General features: G+C 36.6%; 1 pseudogene; it reads right to left on the reverse strand.

The window, feature by feature from the left end:
• Positions 1–454: 454 nt before the first annotated feature.
• LOC124437144 lies at positions 455–19,762 on the reverse strand (annotated as a pseudogene).
• Positions 19,763–20,296: the final 534 nt, after the last annotated feature.

Below are 20,296 nucleotides of genomic sequence, written 5' to 3' on the forward strand. Positions count from 1 at the left end.
CAAACGAGTTTTATATTTTTTGTCACGAGTGAGAAAAAATCCTCGTGTGCCGAAAGCAGGCAGCAAGTGCGCTGTAAATAACAAAAATGCGCACGCGCGAGATTAGTACCAATCGAAAAAATGAAAAGATTAGCAAAGTAAATGGTTTGAGCCCGGGAGTATCGTTACATGTTTGTAAATGATGATCGTCCAGGTTAATAAAGTCCTGAGAAGGACTGTTTTTGTTGTTGTTGACTGACGTTTTGACAACCTTAGCGATAGTCATCTTCAGAGTCAAAATGACTTTATTAACCTGGACGATCATCATTTAGAAACATGAAAAGATTAGCGTTATCCGTAAGGGAAAAATCTCCCAAAACAACATATAGGATCTTAATTTAAAACACAGCTCTAAAAATAACATGTAGATAAAATAACGTGTAACTAAAAAAACAGGCAGAACAAATCTCCATTGTAGACTAAGACATAAAAGCTTTTTGTAGAAAATCTATTCGCGTCATAAAAATTATCAGTTCTAGGAACACTTAAATTTAAAAGGTAAAAAACAAAAACAGCAAAAGTGACAATTATTAATACATGCCTAAGTAGGCAAATAATGTTCAAAACTATGTGTTCAAATTGTTCGACATCAAACTCATCAGAAAATTCGTTACAGTGAATACAAAATTAATAAAAATCATTCATTTCTTATGACATGCTTAACAAGAGATAAGACTTTTTCAGCATTTGATAATGCGTTGTTGGCATCTGATTCAGTGAACATGGCTGTAGGAGGAGTTGAAATAACACATCTTCTGTACTGAGGATAGCGTGTGTTGATGTAAAATCTTCGCGTGTAAAAAGCCATAACCAAATTTGGCACCTCATTAAATTGTGCGTTGATCTCTACAGCACGGTATGCCAATCCCATAACATCGTGAACTTCTAAATCACTTCGCTTTAGGCGACCTTTAAAGAACATAAGAGCTTTTAATGCTTTCTCCACAGCTTGTTGAGAATGGAAACAGGACAGAGCAAAAAATGTGCCTTCTTCGTTGATAGATAGAACTCTAGCTGCATTTAAATCAATTTCAGACTGTTGCATCCAAACTTTTGCTTCGGCACGATTAGGTTCATATTCATCTTCACCATGATGGATTGTCCACCATCGAAATCCATAGGTGCATAAGATTCTTTATCCTCACCATCGCCCAAACATTTTACTTTATTCAGTAAGAATTGTGTAACCTGAGTAGCCAATTCATTACGATCAGGATTCTTGTCGGGATGCCATTGCCGGATCATACGTTTGATGGCTGTTTTCCTCCCCGATTTTGGTAGTTTCCATGTTTCGGCAAGAGCTTCTGCAACCTAGTTAAGAAAATAATCACTTCAGAAATATGATTTTCTATTCATCACAATTTTATTCATCTTACTTCTTTTTTAGCTTCTTCCAATGTAATATTTGTGTTAGTATCATCAACATTTTCCTGCTCATGGTCATTTGTACTCTCCAGTTGTTTACGATCAAACTTGAAAATCTTCAATTTGCTGACTTCAATTGGTTCGTCATTTCCAATATCAATTTTATACTTACTATTTAACTGTAGACTTCCATCACCTAAATATGACAGTTTACAAAAACTAAATAAAAACAACAAATATGTTTATTGAAGACTTAGTTCAATACTTTAGAAGAATAACAAGTTCAAGAAAAACAATACCAATAGCCTCATTTTCACATATAGAACGATTGATGAAAAGTACGTTCAAAATACTGACTGAAAACGAAGATGTTTCCAGTTTTATCGCAATTTTCCTGGCGTAATAAAGAAAACGCAATTATACGTGTAAGAGCTATATTTTCAATTTAATCTAGCACAAGTCTGCCTCAAATATTTGGATTATAGGGTACAAAAAAGCCCAAGTCAACCACCTTCTAAAAAAGATTTTGGATTCCTTACCTTGCTGTGACTGTTCAATAATCTTTGCGAATATATAAACAGAATCGTTCTCCTCGCTAACATCTTGTACTTCATAACCAACAAATTCGCCTTCACGCAAAACAAACCTAACGTCATTCTTCAAAAGATAGTGAAGTTCCGAAGGAATAACATTTCCAAGAGGTGGAAGACTGGAAAGTGCAGAGATAGTACGCGGTATGCGTGCATCGTCCAATGTTCTTGAGAGGTCACTGACACTGCGGGCCCCAAGAAGCATCATAAGATAGCGCCAATTTTTTTCTTCCAAATAATTACCAGTGATGGAAGATACAAATGAGCTTAATCGTTCGTGCAATACACTTGAATTGGCGTCACCACCATGTTTGATAAGAATACGAAATCCACATTCGTTCGGTTGACAGAAACAGGAAACATCTGAATCGCTTCCAGTAATCACCTCATTCGTCTGTACATTCATAAGACGTAAAGCAATATTCTGCATACACACAACTTCCACGCTGCTTTCCAACTTTGTCAGTTCCATTTCCACTTTTGGAGGTATCTTATCTTTCTCTTGCTGGTATTTATAAAGCCGTATGAGCTCTTCACTAAACTCTCGTGAAACTAGAAGTTGTCGGTAATGATTGATAAACTCACAACTATCAAGGACGCAGGTTCTATCTGCACATGCAGGACTTAATTCTTCTTGTACAATAGAGCTTAATTTTCGAGCTTGCAAATGACGAGGGAGGAGTTGAACCAATTTCTCAGGACTTTCATGATCTTTCATGGTCAAATCAATAAGCAGTTCTCTAGAAAAATCAAGGAGTCGCTCCTTTCTTTCCATGGTGTCATTTACGAAAACTGTGGTGGATCGTAACAGATATTTGCCTTCTGTTGGCAAGTAAAGATCGTCTACATCAGCAAGAGGATTGGCATCACTTTTATTTTGAAGCCTCTTCATACAAATAAACAAGCCTTTAGTGGCAGAGATTGCAGCTGAATTCTCATTCGGGTGCATTTCATTTTCCCACAACTCATCTTAATCATTCGAAGAACTGATACATACTGCTGAGGTGAAGGACGTTCTTCAGCTCCAAGACCTTTTAAAAAATGCTCGAAATACTGCAGGTGACGTGGAACTTTAAACAAATAGGGTTTAAGATCTTCCCTAACATGCTCGAAAGCAAGCTGGTTACCGCGCACAAACGTGTTCTTGTCTACTAAAATTACTGAAAAATCCCGAAGAGCATTGCAGCAACGTTTGAAATCGTCAGTGGAGTGCTTCCAAGGTTCAGGACATAAATCCTTGAAAAAGCTATAGATATTTGTCATCACATCTTCCAGAGGGTTGAACAAAGTCTCCGGTATTTCCTTATTTGTTGAACTTGAAAAGCGACCAGAAACATTCTTGAGATGAGACACAACAAATTCATAAGGAGGATTGGAACACAAACCAAGATTCTTTGCCACATCATTATGACCATAAGGGAATGCCGACGATGCAATAACCGATGCACTTGACCAAGTTAACAATGAATGGTGTTGAGGTACGGAACGATTGTAACATGTCATAATGGTTTGGATGTGTGCTGGACACATATCAAGATATACCTTTTGTGTAACTGCAGTAGCAACAAAACTGATGTTAGAGATTTTGGAGAGAAAATGTGGCTCATGCAAACATGTATTTTGAAATAAATGTGAAACAAGAATGTTTGATTTTTTAAGAATTTCCACTCCCTCAAGCGAAGTTCGATCTGACACATTGTGAGCTCTTTCTTGCAACTGGTTGGCGTAACTAGCAAAATGTTCTTTAGTAACCACGTTCTGCAAGCCAATATCCACAAGGAAATTTCTCCATTCTAGTAAATTAAACGGACTGGGGGGGAATCTGTCTTCAGGAACAAAATTCTTGAAAACTATGTTGTCTGGTTCGTAGAAATAATTTGCTAGATGTAAAACACCTTTGCGGTCCGGAATCAATGGTAACGTTTTTAAGTGCGCCAATAACATTTTCCCACTCTTATTGTGAATAAGACATTCTTTTATAAATCTCAAATGGTTGATTCTTCCTTGTTCAGTCAAATATTGGAAATGCTTGAACACGATATCACGGTAAAATTCTACAGATGAAGCCGTCTTTACACCAATATATCGGTACAAATCTTTTAACTTTGGAGCGGATTGTAAAGTAATAATGTGTGCTACCTGCGATAATATATCAAGGTCATCTTTAGGAAAATCTTCGGGTATCTCAAACACTGTTTGATTTCCTGAAAGGCAGGTGTATGCTTCATGGATGGTCTGGTAGAATGGAAGGTTACGTAGAGTTGAGGTATGCAAAGTATGTAAACCGGTTTGAAAAAATACAAGCAATCGTTCAATTTCATCATCCCTTAACAGGATTTCATCGCTTTTATTAACATATGTAGACAATAGTCCAAGTACATCTTTTGTCGATTGAACTAGAGCAAGATAATGTCGGCAAACAGCAACGATTCGTTTTTCTCGCGTTGTAAACACTGAATCAATTATGGATTTATCGAACTGTGGACAACCCAGCTTTACTAAAATACTTCGTATGACGCTGTCTGAGAATGAATCATGACTGAGCTCACTGTTTACATTCAAAACGGTTTTTCCTTGAGAAAGAGGAGCAAGACAACAATTTGTCGTTGGAATGATGTGCCAATTTCTTATGCATTCAAGAATATGACAATTTACTTTATTCGAAACCCTTTTATCTCTGATTTCGTTAACAATAAATTTCCAAAGCAACACCAGCCATTCTTTTTTAGGATGTTCGTTGTTGCTTTCATCTGGTTTCCATGGCTGATGCATGACAGAATGAATCCAAGAAGACGGATAAATGTTTTTACGATATTGAGCAAGGTCTAACAAATGAAACTCACGCAACACGTCATGACATTTGTTTAGATAAATTGAGTAAAAGCTTTCCAGTAAACTGGTCACAAACAGATTGGACTGAAAAGATACGAGGTCGCTGAACTTGCTGCAAAACACCGGCATATTCTGATCAAAACAACGAAGGAAGCCATCTTTCGTGAGAAGCAAAGGAAGTCCGTGAAGATTTTCAAAATATCCATCTCCATTTTTACTTGCTTGAGCACAATAGCGTGTAATTTCATAAACATTTTTTTCTTCTCGAAACAAAGTCTGTTCCACAGCCTTGGGTAACTGATTGACGATTTCAACTTGATGCCTCAGAAATTCAATCACAGCTTCAGGACTTACGTCTTGCAACTTTCCAACTTCTTTAAAACTTTTGTGCACTTCATAAGGAGTGTGTGAAAGAAGAGGAAATTTGATTTGCAAAAGTAATTTTGCAAGCGGGAACGATATATCAGAAGTACAAAAATACGCCTTTGCTGGTGTATGCCAATTTACTTTCACCGGGGCAATGTCATCTTCTGAAGATCCTGCTGACAAACATTCACGAGGAGACTTTCTCCAATTTGGAACTGACAAAGCAATTGGTAAAATGGCGTGATTTGGCAACAAATATTTGTAAACCACTTCAGCAACTGGTTTCCATTCAGCATCAAGGTCTGAAATTGGTGGAAATAATTTATGATACCATTTCAAACCATTTTCTGCATCTTTTGCTGATTGAAAATGTCCCATACAATCGGACTCATGATGATAGCCTTTAATATGGTTCCTCGCAAGTGTCATGGCTAATGCATACAGTGGAGGGATTACATGACGTTTCATGAAATTGTTCCAAAGCATCCGAAAATCGCAACTCCTGGGGTCATGCCAAACATTTCTACGAGCAGAGTCAAGAGCAAAGTGACCATTGATATGTACAGGAAATTTTGTCGAAACTGGCAATGGTAACGTACAAAATATAGAATGTCGAAATGGAGCGTCAGAGTTCGATAAGTGGATAGCAACACCTGCACGAGGTAGCAAGCCCATTCCTTGGCCCTCAGGAATCGTTGACGTTTTATCAAAATCTAAATAGCCCAAACTCTGTGCAATTAACCAATCCTTCTTTACATTCAATGAATCAGATATTTTCATTACGTAATCAAAACTTTGCATTCTACACAATTGACGAGTTGGTAGTGTACTGCAAGTCTTGATTGCCTCGTGAAACTGAGATCGTTTACTTAAATCAGATACTTCACACTTCACTGAATAAGTTTCGAGTTTTCTATTCTTCAATTCTGATATCGAAATCTTCGTAACGTTATTCAAGAACAGCAGCATATCTTTTGCAAAAAGACGAAAACTCTCAAACAACTTTGTCACGGCGCTTGTGCTCCAAAGTTTAGTAGAGATCTTGGATTGCTCTTTTGTTCGTAATGGCAATCGAAACATCGTACTTCCTTTAAGATCAAAAAGATCACCCAGAAGACAGGAAAAAACGTCATCATAATTTTTTCTAAACGTTTCCTTGAGATTGTTGAAAAGTCTCCCGGGATGTTCTTGCGTTGCATTGGGGACGTACCATCTATGTGGGTCAGAAACACAAATTACTTCATCGTTTGAAATAAAGTACGGACAATCGGTGAGATGATAAACTGCATTAAACCCAATACCATATTGACCAGTTTTCAGAGGATCGTCTACTTTGCTTCCAATACCAAGTTTCTGAATACCCAGTATATCATCCTTGGTAAAAGGCTTATCATTGTAAACACATATTGCAGGACCATGAAGATCTTTCCATTTATCTCAGAACACACGTTCACTCTTGTGATTGCGAGGATCAAAAACAAAATGAATTTCACTGGCTTTAGCGTCGTCCGCGTTTTGAAGAAGTTCTTTCAATATTCCAATGTCTGCAGGATAGGAACGTAAGATGTTCTTTAAGCGATCCGTTAAATCTTCATGTTGTCCAAACGGTTGACCAATTGGTTGAGAAAAGTGGTCCAGATCAGCCTCTCTTTGTTCTTTAGCACCACAATAGTATGCAAGTTGTAGACGTATCTTGGGATGGACACGTTTACATCTACCATCAATCTCTAGCCATGGTGTCTCATTGATTACAAGTTCACTGCCATCATGTAGTTTACCATCTTCATCTGGCAGTGGCAATTCATAATTACTTTGACCACCCGATAAAATGAATAGTTCTTCAGCAAGCACAACGAGAGTATCAATTTCTTCGTCCGAAAGTTTTTTACTTGCAGTATTTTCTCTTAAGCGATTCATGGCCATTACGAAGTCTTCCTTGCAAAAACTCTTCTTTATTCCATACCAATTGACAAGAATTCTGAACTTAGTTTTGTAAACAAAAGGTAAAGAAAATAAATAAGGAGAAGCATCATACTTATTCCAGTCTTGTGCAACCTGTGCAGCATTCACCAGTTGTCCTTTAACGAAAAGCCAAGATCTAGATTCTAATTGCTCGCGAAGCCAAATTTGATCTTGGCTTCCATTCTTAGTAATGACTACACTCTGAAAATACTCATAGATTGTAAAACATAATTTTTCTTTTTGTTCATCAGCGAGATGGATCGTATACATAATTATCCTATCAAGTTGCTCAATAACATCAGAAATGTTTGGCTTTTTTGATGAAACTCGGAGAATCTTTTTCAAAGACAGATTTGGCGCGCATACACTTTTTGACGACTCATCTAAAATAAGAAATTTGGTGCCACCAAGATACTTAAACTTTTCCAAATGAAGACAATTAGCTTCAGCAAACTGCATTCCACGGCAATGATCAAATTTCCACGAGAACGGATAATCGCTCGGCTTTGAAAGAATTGGGAGAAAAGGAGTTTCGCGTAAGGTTCTAACATCTTCCTCCGAAATGGAGGCATCAGATGGCATACCGTTCATAAACTTGATCATCAGATTTATTTTAACAATATCACGCTGTTCAGAGATTGATTTTGCTCTCTCACACAAACTACTCCAAGGAAGAAAATCGATAATCATACCAAGTTCTTCCAACATCATGGCTAGCTCCTTCTCCAGAAGTCGATCGTCCAACGGAAATCGTTTATCACGTTCATAAAACAGACAGGCAGCTTTTCCTTTGGGATGAACAAGCTCGTTAGGTGTACGGAGAATCATGCCGTCCTTGGAACAACTGAAGCAGGGAACAGTTTTCAAAAGATCATCATAATCGCGATGTTTTTTCAGTCGACGTGTAAGAATATGAACGAGAACGGAACTTCTCAAATCTGCTGAAATATGCGATGCGTTAGGGAAAAAATATTCCTTCAAGAATTTATCTTCTGTTAAAAAATGGTTATTGATAAATTCTCCCTTTCCACAACTTTGAAAAGCTTCTATGAAATTAGGAGGAATCGATAAAACATTTTCACCTAACTGATTCATGATGGCGACACATTCTTTCTGCTTGCTCAGTCTTGGATCAAGAATGAGACAATCTTGAAACTTTCTCCATTTTCCCCTACATTGGAATACCTTTAACTCTTCATTAATTATCCTGTTAAAGAAAGAATGAAGAAATGGCCTCCAGGCTCGGGGGTGGTGCACTTTCGTTGGATTTGGCCATAGGCAATGAAATTCATACTGTTTTGCATTGTAAGACTGAAGCATCAGTAGTAAATCAAAATAAGCTTGTACTAACGAATCTTGCATCAATGCTTCGTTCCATCTTGCTTCAAAAGGTTTGAACAGCTGATTTTCACCAACGCCTTCCTCCCACAATCGTCGGCGATTGGAATAAACAGAAAACGAACCGTTGACGTGAACTGGAAGACCAGACTCTATAGACAATGGCATAAAGCAATACACCTCTCCAGGTACAGACTGAATCTTAACATCGCTACGATTCGAGAGATCTATTTTTGTAGCAACTCCTGTGACTGGAACTACACCGTTTCTAACACCTTCATCACTTCGTGCAACTTGAAATGACGATCTACAGCCAGTGCAGGAGTTGACCAGCCATTTTTCTATCATTTGAGATGGGTTTGATACATCGCTTAAATCAGCTTTTACAAAGCAAACATTAATATTGATGAGCATGGTACACCTTGGACCTTCCTTTGGAAGTTTTTGTCTTAATCTGTTTTGACGAAACCAATCTGACGAACTTTTCAACATGGATTCGCCGTTCTTCAAATTTGAAAACAATGTTTTCTCAATTGTCTTTGTAACAGTGATTAATGGATGAGTTAAAGATAACTTTGGATTGGAATTTTTTTGTATTTCAAAGACCCTAACTTCCTTAACGTTTTGAGAGAAAAGTAGAAGCGTTGAGGAGGCCTTTGTCAATGATTTGACGAGATTTTTAATGCTCTGCGGGGTATAAGGTTCTTTTGAAATGCCACTTGTTCGGGCCTGCAACTGGGTGCGAAATGGGAAACGGAACAACGTTCCAGGAAAATAAAATGCATTGTCACCGCTCATGTCACAGTCAAAGATTTGATGGTAAGGTAAGAATTGATCAGGAAATGCAGATAAGACATGACTGTTGTCTGCTAAACTCAACATCAATCCACCTTGTCTTGAATTTCTGTCAATCAAGTCGGAAATATGAGTCATATTTGGATCAAAAATAACAAGATTTTCGCCACTAACAAAACTCGGAACGTCAGTAAGATGATAAACAGAGTTAAAGCCTAAACCAAAACGACCGACTTTCTCCAAATCTTCTTTCTTTGTTTCACCAGCAAGTTTATTTATGTTGCCAAAATCTTCATCCGAAAACATGGCATCATTATAAGCATACAAAGCAGGACCTTGGCAAGGTGATAGTTGATCTGAAAGTAAAGTCTCACAAGGATTATTTCGCCAGTCGATAACAAAGTAAACCTTCGTCGCTCGAGCATCATCTGCATTTTGTATAAGCTCTTTGAAAATGGCGACACCTTCTTTATACTGCTGTAGGATATTTCGTAAGCGTGTAGTCAGCGGTTCGTACTGACCAGCTTCTTCAAAATTTATACCAATTGTTTTCGTCCCAGCAAGACAATTAGACAGACGTGGAACTTTGAGACGACATGCCAAATCATCGGGGATAGCTTTATGAATCAAGTGAGATTTAATAGAAAATTGATATTCGGAGACACCTCGTCTTAAGAACTCACGGTCGCAGTAAGTGCATGTATGACACAGTTCAAGTCTTAATTTACCAGGCTTTGTCTGAACAGGAACAAGAAGTTTCCTACGTAGATCCTCTGATAATACAGCATTGTGCCTTGCTATCCATTCCAATACAGTGCGACATTGATCTAAGTCGTGCATCACCTCATCATGCGGTACATTTTCAGAGCTGTCATGTCTCTTCTTGATATTTTGCATCCAATTTAGCAAATCTTTAACGTCAAAACTGAGCTTTGCTCCATGGGAAACTAAGAATTTTTTCACAACAAATAAATCGCTTGGAAGGCAGAACAAGTAAGGATGAAGATCGATATTCATGGGGAAGGGCGATTCAAATGCTACATTTTCTGGTGCTGTAAAGCCATTTCCATGCCACACCCACTGTACAAGAGAATGGGTTTTCAAGGACTTCGCCACCATATCCGTGGATAACTTTGAGATGACTAAGTAAATATCTAATGGAATATATAAGGTTATAAATAGAGAATAATCATTGCTAAAAAAGGTTTTTGTACAAAAGAGGTGTATACTAAATACAAATTTTTCTAGGAAGTCATAACATTTATACTCACTTTTAATCATTTCTTGAAAGTTGGCGACTTCAACTGGGGTTGTTTCCTCATTAAACCAAGAATGGACTGCAATTTTTAATTGCTGGAAAATATTATTCCATAAACTTTGTTGAACTTTTGTGTGAACACCCACGAGATCTATAAAGTAATGCACAGATTTTAAATAACTAAAACAACAACACGCATGTCAAGTAGGCTGATGTTTTTAGAACAATACTTCTCATAAAAATTAACCTTCATTTTATTGATGAAGTTTATATTCCCTCTTGTTCAGAGCCGTCCCCAGAACGTTAATTAAGGAGGAAAGGGAAGGTGTATATTTATATAATCAGTTGTGCCTGACTAGTTTCTATTGAAAAGAAATTCACTTTCAAAAATATCAATGAAGCACTACTGGATGTAAAAACAAACATTCCCTACTGAAAGTTCTAGAGACAACCGTTTATCTTGTTTAACATCTATTTTAAGAATACTTAAAAACTCAACTGGAAATAAAAGAAAATCACCAATACCTCTAACTTCACTTGAAACGAGTCGCTCCTTAAAATAGGAACCGTTGCACCAACCAAAAGGACCACGAATCGGGCAACATTGTGTTTGGACAACACACTGTATCACCATAGTACCAGGGCATAAAGTCTGGGTACGTATTAGTACGATCAAGTACGCGAGGTAGCCATGGTAACCCACTTAAAACATTTTTCAACTGCCTACCGTCGGCGGTCAATTGCTTTAAAAGAAGTAAATGCTGATTGAAAAGTTCAACAAGCGCCAGACCTTGATCCGAAGAAATCGAAGAGCCTTTCTCAGTAAACCCAAAATATCATCAGGTTTTAAATCATCTCGGCGTCGAATTTTAAGTTCCTGTTTGCGTTTGTTGACTATATGTGAGAAATGATCTGTTGGAAAGACGCTTTGATCGTTGGAAAACAACCTTATTAAAATGCTGTCAGAATGGTCAAAAAGTGAGCTTGATGGCATCCTTCGTCCGCTTGCCGTTGGAATGGAATGTACTCTACGAATAAATTCTAGGAATGCAGGTGTTTCCTGTATCAGCATCTCAATTTTCTGTAAAATCCAAAGTACCACGTCATCTTTATAATCATCACTCGAGTCAGAATCCAAAAAAGTTTCCAAGTGATGCATGAGTAAACTTGCATTACTTTCAACCTTCACGCCAAGTTTCAAAAAAAGACTATAACTCTCTATCTTTGAAGATGATATAATTTTTTCTCGATTGATAAAATGAAAAGTCTCAGGCAACAACAGATTGGGAGGCGCAACCAAGTGAAATTGTCCGTTCGAGTCAATGCAGGAGAGATAGCTGCTTCCATCTAGTGCTTGGAATATGGGTAAAGACCGAATGAATGATGCTTGAGTCGTTTCAATATTATCCAGCTTAGAAAATACGGAACAGATTTCGTCTTTGATTTCATTTGACATCATAGAAAGTTGATCAATTACTTTTTTTCCAACACGATGCATAACTTCCAGGATCCCGTTGGGTGTAGGTAGAGATACATATTGTAGAAGTTGATTATGTTTCACAAAAGATGGTAATTCTTGCACCACAATACAACCTGAACGTTTTAAAAGATCGCTAACTTTATTAGAGAGTGTATTGAAACACGAAGGATGTTTATCAAGAATGATGGATGAATGGTAAGACAGCTTTGCCATTTTGCATGGAACAGTCCATGTCACAGGAATAAGGTACATTTCTTGAAACTCGTTAAGACGATCAGGATAATTATCGTTAATCCACTTCCATACCAGTTCTAACCAAGATCGTGTGGGTTGCCCTTCAATCTCTGGATCCCAATAGACAGATTCTGGTTTGCTATCAGAGTCGTTTGCCCAATCAAGGGGAAAGTTTTGCCACAGTAAATGCTTGATGTCTTTGGGAGTAGGATGACGTAATTTGGTGTATTGAGATCTACCAACTTCATCAAGTTTTATCTTCACTTCACGGGGAAGACTACTCAATAAAAGGCGGTGCTTCATATTTGGTAGGAGATCGGCACTATGGCGATGAGATGAAATGAAGATTTTGTCAACGTTTGTACGCGAGAAAGTCAGGAAATTTCCATCTTCCAATGGAAGCAGAGCTACATCACAAAGATCTTTAATGTTATCAGGAATATTTAACAACACATACTCCAATAAAAGCAATTTCTTTTCAAAACTTATCTCATTGCCATGAAATTGAGAATGCGAACGTAGCACGTTGCACAAATACTCTGAGGTGACACTTTTAAGGCTTTGCCAACCACATTTTTCATGGAATTCATCGATTACTTGAAGTACATGTTGAGGTACTGTAATGACAGGTTCTCCAGCGCTGAGTAATGTAAACAAAACAGCCTCTTTCATTTCTTCCCTAACATTCAAACGGTCGAGTACAGCTTCTCCAAGATCCACCCAACGATGCCCATTTATTGGCATGGTAAAAAATATCTTCTTGACTAAAACTGAACAAAGTAATGGTTGTATGATACACTTCCATTCAGGTCGGACATCACCAAGCACGGGCAAAGAGGCATATACAATCTTGGCGGTCAATTCTGGCAAATCTTTTCCATGGCAATCTCTCACAATGTTCACAATAAGACTAGCATAAACATGACTTCCAATGTCTTTCAGAAGAAGCTGGTTCCATTGGGCTGTTTCGTCGTTTAGGCAATCAGGTCCGGGCCATTTCAAAGCTCTTCTGTTGTCAGTAAGTCCAAAGAAACCGTTTACTTGAACTGGCAAACCTGTTCTTGATTCGGGTGGAAGAGGTAGAAAACAGAAAATTCTTCCAAGAAAAGATAAGTCGTTGTTTTTGATATCTACAGGAAAAGCGATGCCAATCCAAGGTAGTAGCTTTAAATTCTTTGCAAGCTCAATAAGTTGCTCATCGCTGGTGCCGACTTGATTTGCCAAAAACCATTCTTTTATTTCAATTTCTTTATCACGACAGTGTATTTCAATTTTCATGCGATGAAAAGTCATTCTCACAGCAAAATTCCAGTCGACAGAGATATCCTGAATCAGTTTCAGTCTACTTTTTCTTACTTCATTTTTTGACTCTTCAGATATTTTAGCAGTAAAAAGATGGAAGGTCTCGCCATGATTTTCCCGTTCATAAAAACTTATGGATTCAATGTTTTTCAGAAAGAGAAGTATAGCATGAGCTTCATTTCGAAAAGACTCAAAAAGAGACATAACCATTTCTTTGGTATATATCTTTTGAGACAGCTCCGATGGTTGAGTTCGTAAAGGAAATCGAAATAGCGTCCCATTAAAATGGTGAATACCTTGACTTAGATCGCACTCCAAAATTTTGTGAAATGGATGAAATTGGTCAAAATGTTCGTCAAGTAATGGATCTTCCAAAGAAAATGCTTGCCCAGGTTCACCACGTACAAAATACTTCTCGTGTGGATCTAGGAAGGCAATTGTGTTGCCACTCGCAATGCTGGGAAGATCTAAACAGCCATAATGAAAAAGAAATTTGGTATCCGACATAAAATGAGAAATAATTGCTTGTGACATAAACAAATTTTAATAATTTGATAGACACTTTGCAAACCAATTTTCTCGTTCTTATTCAGTTTCTGAAAGACTTTTATTCACATTTAACAAAGGCAGGGTGATCACACCTACACACACAAACAGACACACACACACACCACTAACGTGCACCACTGAGATGACGGCATCAACGGTAAGGCGAGATTCCTCTTTACATTCAATTAATCATTCTCATGCTGTTCCAAGCAATTGTTATTACTATGAAGCAACGCCAGCCAAACTTTTTACACGGCTGTTACGGAAATATTTTTGTTCTTACACATAAACAATGGATTTCTAATAAACTCAGTATTAAAGTAAATGGTTTGAACCTGGGAGTATCGTTACACGTTTGTGTTATGTGTGATGTGGTAAATTGTTAGCTCATACCTGTAATGTGGTAAACAGAATTAAATCCAATTCCAAACCGACCCACTTTCAAAGGATTATCTTTCTTGTTACTACGCATGAGACGCTGAAGGCCCGTCCAGTCATCTTCAGTAAACAGTGCATTATTGAAGAAATATAATGCAGATCCCTGAAATAATTCTAAGTTTTGTGAAACCAAAGATGACGTGCCAAATGAGCTTGCATCAAATAAAATCTTCACATCTCTTGCACCCGCATCATCAGCATTTTGAATTAGTTCCTGAAACAAACAAGACCAGAGTTAGAAGGGCTTTCAAGGGGGGTGCACGTCACATTCAAAGGGCAATAACCGATGGTGTTATAATGAAGTTTCTTTGAATTTAATTTCTTCGCGCGTTGTACACAAGAACGCATATTCATTCATTCTGCAATGGCAGGCTGATTTCTTTTGAAAGTGAAATTGTTCATGAACAAAATTAGCCAGGCATGGCATAATACATGAATACAGTCATCCTCAAATAACGTTCAATTGACGTCTGTGTCACAGGATATTAGAAAGAAGCTGTTGATGGTAACTAATTGCCTTTGTAAATATTAAGAGCGTCGAGGAATTGCATTTAATGTCCGTGTACAAAGCATATTGTCTACGAAGATCAGCGTTTTTGTTTTGTTTTCTTTAGAAAATCGGCAAAAAGATAGAAATATTTCGAAAACATAATAACTACGTGCTAAATGACTTCTTAAAAAATGCGTTGATTATGATAAGGTTGCACGTACATCTGGGGATTTCTTAGAATATCTACTAATTATTGGAATGACTACCAGTAGTTTAAACGTCTACCTTTTCTTGGAATATCAAGTTATTGTTGCAATATTCCTTCAAACATTTCAACTCACAGTCAATATTTCAGATTTTATAAAGTTCTAGTGTAAGTCGACAATGAGTATAAGAAAAAATAATCACTCATAAAGCTAGTAATTAAAAGTGGTCATCATTCAGTGATATTTTGTTACCTTAAGTATTTGTCCACCATCAGGATACCTCAGCAAAATGTTTTTTAAAATATCTGTCAATGGAGGTCGTTCCTGACCAAAAAATCTACCTAAAAATATATCATGACTCAATTACAACTCCATCCAGACCATCCCATGCAATGAACCACACCCAACAAATCCAACAACTTAAATTTACAAAATGCAAAAAAGCACTAGTACAACGTATCTGTAAATATGTAAATAAGTAATAGATAATTGTTATTTGATACGCATTTAATATACACGACAACTTTTTTTAGAATAGACATGTTTCGACATCTCATGATGCCATCTTCAGTATGAGTGAGATAATAAGTGATACAAGGTTTATATAAAAGTAATATGATACAGAAATTACAACAATAAAAGGAAATAAGATAAATTAATGGAGAGCGTCCGAGCTCATTATAAACTAAATATTGTATTAAATTTAAAAACTTGAACATTAAGGTCAGGGTTAGTTTTGTTAATGTGGAGTGCTTCTTTGATTTTAAGGGAGAGTGAGGTGTCGGCAGTGTCGATGATTTTGAAGCAAGAGGGTGAATAGTTGGTTTTACATGAGTGAGATTTAAGAAGGTGTCCGTAGATATGAGAGTTTTTGTCTGTTGTGGTATGTTCCCTGATTCTGGAGGATAAATGGCGCGAAGTTTCGCCAATGTATCGGGAATTACATCCCGCGCAATTGAATTCATATACCACCATAGATTTAATTGAATCAGGGATTGGGTCTTTGAATGAGAAAAGGTTTTTGATTTTGAATGATGCGAAAATTAGTCGAATGTCAATACCTGTACAGATGCGTTTCATAATGTTTTTAAGTCTGCGTTGTGTGTGTCGTGAGTAATGTCCGATGTATGGTAGTTTGAAGTATAGAGTTGTTATTTTAGAATTTTCATTTGTATTGGTTGTGATCGTCGTGTCAGGAGTTTCGGTGTCTAGTTTGAGGTTGTTGCTTTGTTTGTTGTCAAGATATCGTTTTACGGTTCTGTTAATAAAGTGAAGTGGGAAAGGGTTTCGTAAAAGAGTGGTGTGATGTTTTTTATGTCTCGTTGAAAGCCATTTTTCGTATTGTTAAGTTTGTATGCTCTGTCGATTAGTGTGCGTATAAGTCCGGTTTTGTATGAAAGTGGTGTGAAACTAAAATAGTTCGTCAGAAGTCCTGTGTATGTTGGTTTGTGGTATGTAGATGTTGTACAGCTGTCGTGAGATTTTGTTAGTAAAATGTCAAGAAATGGCAGTTGATCTTGTTGTTCAGTTTCAAATGAAAATCTAATGTTTGCGTGCTGTGTGTTAATGTAATTATAAAACTTCATGGCCTCAGTTTCGTTAGTAAAAACACAAAAAATATCGTCAACGTATCTGCGGTAAAATAGTGGTTTAGTGTCGTTGTAGTTGTTTAGCCAGTTTCGTTTATGTGAGCCCATGAAAATGTTAGCAAGTATGGGAGCTAAGGGAGAGCCCATCGCAACACCGTCCGTCTGGTCATAAAATTTTCCATTAAATAAAAAATGCGTCTGTGCTGTTGCTGTTAAAAACAGTTGTGTGAGGTCTGTCCTGTTTATACTGAACCTGGGGTTGTGAGTGAATATTAGGTCATGTAAAACCAACTATTTACCCTCTTGCTTCAAAATCATAGACACTGCCTACACCTCATTCTCCCTTAAAATCAAAAAGCACTCCACATTAACAAAACTAACCCTGACCTCAATGTTCAAGTTTTTAAATTTAATACAATATTTAGTTTATAATACGCTCGGACGCTCTCCATTAATTTATCTTATTTCCTTTTTATTGTTGTAATTTATGTATCATATTACTTTTATATAAACCTTTTATCACTTATTATCTCACTCATACTGAAGATGGCATCATGAGATGTCGAAACATGTCTATTTTAAAAAGTCGTCGTGTATATTAAATGCGCATTAGCAATAGTGCTTTTACAAAATTATGTTATTTGATACTAGAAACTAATGAAAGAACGGAAATAGAACTTATGTTTATATAGCTGTGACACGTTGAAAAGTCAATCCTTCTGTCGCTGTCTGTGAATGTAAAAGCGTGAAATTTTTCTTTGTTATGTAGAATAGTCATATTGGAATAGTTATAAGCAACATTGAAAATTGTGTGTCGACTGCGCATACAAATTGGATAGCATACAGTCCCAAAAACGAATCGGCAGACGCATAACTGCTTTGTGCTACAGTATGTCAAATATTTTGTCTGCATAAAAAACATTAGTACATCAACATCACTGTTCATTTGAAGATTTCAACGTCTTTAAATTTATTGACCTTTGGACTAAGAAGGATATTACAAGTAGTTTCAATGGCAAAGATTTCAAAATCTTTTCCTCAAAGTTGATTTGATATATTTGGCGAATAGATGCGTTTGAACATGTTTTAATACGGAAATAATTACATGGCAAAATGGCCCACAATTTCACGCTTGTGACCCAACTTTTACAGCCAAATCCTTATTGAATTTCTTGGAAAATTAATCTTATCGATAGTTTTCCAAGAGAATACCCCTCATACTTGCAAATGAGGGGTAAAATATGAGATATGTTTTGGTACCGAAGTAGTATATTGTAGTATGAGAAAACGAAAGTATCGAAAACACGTTGTATTGAAACATTTGCACATAGAAATATCTTTCCTTACCTGTAACCGGCATCCTCTCACAATTCACTTCATTTGTGAAGAACAATTACTGCAGGTAAGCCTTCAAAGAGACGACGTAAAGTACTTCCGTACTCACCTTCCATGGGATGTGTCGATTCTGTCGCAGAATGTGCTTGTACAGTGTTTCATATTCATTAGTCATTTTCCATTCGCGCTAGAGAAAGAGATTGGTAACGAACTAGGAAACATGGCGGTAAGGTTTTGTTTACATGAAATATAAATAAGTTTTTTAATAAAACGATAGTCTACAACAGGATGCCTCATGAAATTTTAGGCCACGAAAGGCAAGCAGCCGACCAAAGGAAGGAAAGAAATATTGCAAGGAAATAAAGAAACGTTAGCTTTTTACATCAAAATAATGGCGGCCGCCACGGTAATGAAATTATTCTTATTTTAATAGTTCGTAGTGTTTGAACGTAAATACAAGCAATTGAAGAGGAAACATTCATTCTAGTCATTGGTTATGTTTTTTCTATTTCAGTCTGCACCAGGGCCTGCTTTCTACATGTTATAGACAAACAATTTAGCACCATGGATATTTGCTGAGCCATTGGATCAGGAAGTCGTTGACCCAAAGCAGCAAAAAGAACTAGAGCGGGAAATGAAAAAAAGATTATTTACAGATAATGTAACTGCAAAAGTTAAAGAGCAATGAATCTCCAATCAGAGTTTTAAATAAATAACTGAGATATGGGTTAAACAACCTGTTTGCAAAGATGCCAGGTTAACACAGTCAAAGTTGAATATTCTAAATCTCTCTAAAGCTAGCATGCTAATTGGGGAGGGGATGATATTCATATACTCATTTCTGACAGACTTCACGGAAATTTTAATTCCTTTCAAAACAAATCAGTTGGGCAGAGCTGAAAATATCATTATCCACCCCCCCCAAATTAGCTTTCTGGTTTTGCCTCTGCTTATATTGACAAGTAGGTGACTATGTAAACAAAACCAAAATTATTCTAAAATATACATATATAGATATGCAAAAATGATAATAAAAAGCTCCAATCTAAAAGCAAATAATATTATATCAAATTTCTTCACCATTATTGAACTTGAAAGCACATGGAATATCAACAAAAATTTTTAGAATTAGTACCTGTTCTTGGAATATGTGTTAATTGTAGGACATCTATCAATTCTTTTATAATTTATCAGGTCTTGGAATATAAAGTCTTTCTTGGAATAGTCCTTCAAACATTTCAAATCACAATTAATATTTTAGATCTTTTAGAATTCTAGTATAAGTAGACAATGAGAATAAAAAAATAATCACTCATAAAGCTAGTAATTAAAAGTGGTCATCATTCAGTGATATTTTGTTACCTTAAGTATTTGTCCACCATCAGGATACCTCAGCAAAATGTTTTTTAAAATATCTGTTAAAGGAGGTCGTTATAGCTAAATTACACAAAAGAACACAACATACGAAACTACCAAAAACATGTTGCATTGAAACATTAGAACACAATTACAGCATAGAAATATCTTTCCTTACCTGTAACCTGCATCCTTATAAGCTTTTGTGTCATATTGTGAAGAAGCACTGTAGGTAAACCTTTACAGAGATGAAGCAAAGTACATTGGTATTTACTCTCCATGGAATGTGTACAAGCATGCGCTTCAATTGTTGATTTAAGAAATCAAAGATGTTCACTGTCTTAGCACCAGCTTATGCATAGGTTGAGGGTTTGCACATGCTCAAGACTTCTCACAAACTTCTCTGACGTTTTCATTGATAAAGTGTGATTATAAGCCTGACAAACAATGACTACATCACACAAATAAAAGCAAACTTATTTTTAATCCATACCAGCAGTATTAGTTTCTTTGGTTGACTGTTCATTGCCATTAGCCACTGATGAATCTAAAACACAACATATGTATAAGAAAATGAAATAAAGTAAGTTAATCAAAGTGTTTGCCATATTTGAAATGTTATGATAGAAACAAGTAGGATCAGAAATTCTTAGAGAAAACTGTTTTCTCTTTTTCTTGCTAGTATTCACTTTATGCTTTTATACTTGACATTTGAGTCTTTGTGAGTGATTTGTAATTTTTAGTCAGTCTCACTGTCTTAGTTTACGTTAGT

Source organism: Xenia sp. Carnegie-2017, unplaced genomic scaffold (assembly GCF_021976095.1).
Source record: "Xenia sp. Carnegie-2017 unplaced genomic scaffold, XeniaSp_v1 HiC_scaffold_16, whole genome shotgun sequence".
Taxonomy (NCBI): domain Eukaryota; kingdom Metazoa; phylum Cnidaria; class Anthozoa; order Malacalcyonacea; family Xeniidae; genus Xenia; species Xenia sp. Carnegie-2017.